This window comes from Octodon degus, unplaced genomic scaffold, assembly GCF_000260255.1.
Source record: "Octodon degus isolate 3935 unplaced genomic scaffold, OctDeg1.0 scaffold00080, whole genome shotgun sequence".
NCBI classification, from domain to species: Eukaryota; Metazoa; Chordata; class Mammalia; order Rodentia; family Octodontidae; genus Octodon; species Octodon degus.
Window position 1 is genome coordinate 10,416,090 of NW_004524656.1, and position 2,756 is coordinate 10,418,845.

Sequence of the window (2,756 nt, forward strand, 5' to 3'; positions counted from 1 at the left end):
CCAAAATGCACAGGAAATACTTCAAAGACTCAACAACTGGAATCTCATATTTTTGAAAAGTTTCTGCACATCAAAAGAAGTCAGCAACAGAGTGAAAAGAAAACCCACAAATTGGGGTGGGGGGGAAATTAGCTAACTGTTCCTCAGACAAACAACTTCTATCTAGAATATATAATTTTTTTAAAATTCAGGCCCCCAAAATTCAAAGACCCAATCCAAAATCAGGTGAATATACACTTCTCAGAGGAACAAATACAAATGGCAAATAAATATATAAAAAAAGTTCAACATCATTGGTCATTGGAAAAATGCAAAATAAAATACCATTGAGATTCCATCTCAGCCCAGATAGCTAGAAATAGTTATCATCAAAAAGTCAATCAATAACAAATTCTTGAGGGGCTGTGATCAAAAGGAACCCTTCTCCACTCTTGGTGAGAGTGTACACTGGTACAACCACTATGGAAATTAATGTGGAGACTGCTCAAGAAGCTAGTGTTGGAAGTCCCATGCAACCCAGCTCTTCCTCTCCTGGGTATCTTTCCAAATGAACTGAAAACACGGTACCACAGCAATATAAGTGCACCCATGTTACTAGCAACACAATTGGTCATAGCTAAATCCTGGAAGCAATCCAAATGCCCATCAACTGAGGAGTGGATGAAGAAGATATGGAGTATTACTCAGCTATAAAAAGATAAATTTGAGGCTTTTGTAGATAAATGGATGCAACTAGAGACCATACTCATAAGTGAAATAAATCAGACCCACATGTGCAAACATCATATTGTCTTGCTAGTGTAAGAACCTGAAAGAACAAATGAAATCTGAAGGGTACAATAGGTACTGTGAAAAGGAAAGAATCCATTCAAAGGGAAGGACAAACTTGGATGAGAAAAAGGATGGGGAGGTGTGTGAGATATTTTTATGTATATATTCAGGATGGTTTGGATAGTTATATTCTGATTTCTGGTGGTCTACAGAGGGGAGCTATTAATGCTTAATTTTTTTTCTTGTCCTATTTAATTTCTTATACCTTTTTGTTCTTTCTATTTTTAAACCAATTTTTCATGCTTATGTCTGGTAATCTAAACAACTAATTTAAAAACAACATGTAATACAGTAACCATTGTTGAATTCCTATTGTTTTGTTTGGTAAAGTTCTGTATCATTTCTAATGCATTTCAAAAAACTATTTTGTATTCTCTTTAGACAAAAAATAAAAGAAAAAGAATGAAGCCAATAGATAAAACTAAATTTTCTTTTTTTTTCCTCATCCCCCTATTTGATTTTTCCTCCCTTTCAGAGGTGGAGAAAATTTTTTTTGTGTGTGAGTGTGAATTTGCTCTGCATTCTTCTCAGTCTTTCCTTTCATAATGTTTCTACTGGAAAATACATCTGTGAAAACCAAATACAGGATGCTTTGAGTTTTTAACATCTGTATAAATCTTTTATGCTGTATTTGAAGTTTGAGGCACAAATGCTATAAACATTTAAATTTTAAAAATTACTGTAATAAACGATGTTGCCTGTGGGATGTTCTCTTCTGTGAGTGTCTTCAGTTGTTCTTTTTTGCTTTATTTTTATTTTTCTTCTTTTTTTCATCTTTAGTTGCTATGTCATGGCTTCCCTGATGTCCTGAATCAATTCAAAACAATTACCTTTCATGTTCCTTCTAATTTTGAGGAAGAGCTAGAAGTCCCATGGTGCCGTATACGGTGAAGCAGGCGCATACGTGACACTACCCTTCTCTTGGACAGTGCTTGACTGCAGCGTTCACCACAATGTTGGTCACTCCTTGTCAAGACACACAAAATGGGACTTCCATGACTGCTTCTGGAAGTGGCAAGGGTGAGGCAATACGGATGCTTAAAGTGAGGGCGAGCAGGTTGATGAAGTCTGTGTCTTGTACCATAATGAATTATCAAAAACGCAAACATCTGCTTTATATTTTGGTCACTCCTTGAACAGCTATCTCATACCTCTTGAAGAGTTTTGGCGTCAGTGTACGTAGATGTATCTTGTTCCTTTAACTATTTTTTTTTTTTTTTTTTTTTTTTTTTTTTTTTTTGCAGAACCGGGGCTTGAACTCAGATCCTTGCGTTTGCCAGTCAAGCGCTTATCCTACTGAGCCATCTCCCTGGCCCCTCCTTTAACTATTGTATTGTATTTTATTGTCCGTGTTCATTCCACTATTTATTTATTTATTTATTTATTTATTTATTTATTTATTTTATGTGTTTGGTACAGGGTCTCACTATGCAGCTTGGACTCATAGTGATCCTCCTGTTCTCAACCTTCCCAGCGCTGGGATCATAGCATGTCCCACCATGATCTCGGTGGCCAGCTCAGTGTGCCTGGGGGTGGGGCCAGTGCAAAACATGGTGCTGGGGATTGAACCCTGGTCTCTGAGCTGGCCGAAACAGGCACTTAGTCCACTGAACTATCTCGCCAGCCATTGTATTAATTCTTCTACTGATGAACTTTCAGATCTTTTCCTAACCCTTTAATATAATAAACTGTGCTGCAGTGAACATCCTTGCATGTATGTGTGGTAGTGTCTTTAGGGCTTTGGCAAATGAATTGCTATATGATGCAGAGCATGCTTTCTGGCTTTAGTGATATTGTCAAATTGCTCTCCAGAGTGGTGGCATCAATGAATACCATCACCAGCAGTGATCTCAGGAGCTGTGACTGCTTTTGCCTCCTCCTCGGCCTCTCTGCCTTCCTTTGTGTTTCCTGTCTCCATCCCTGAG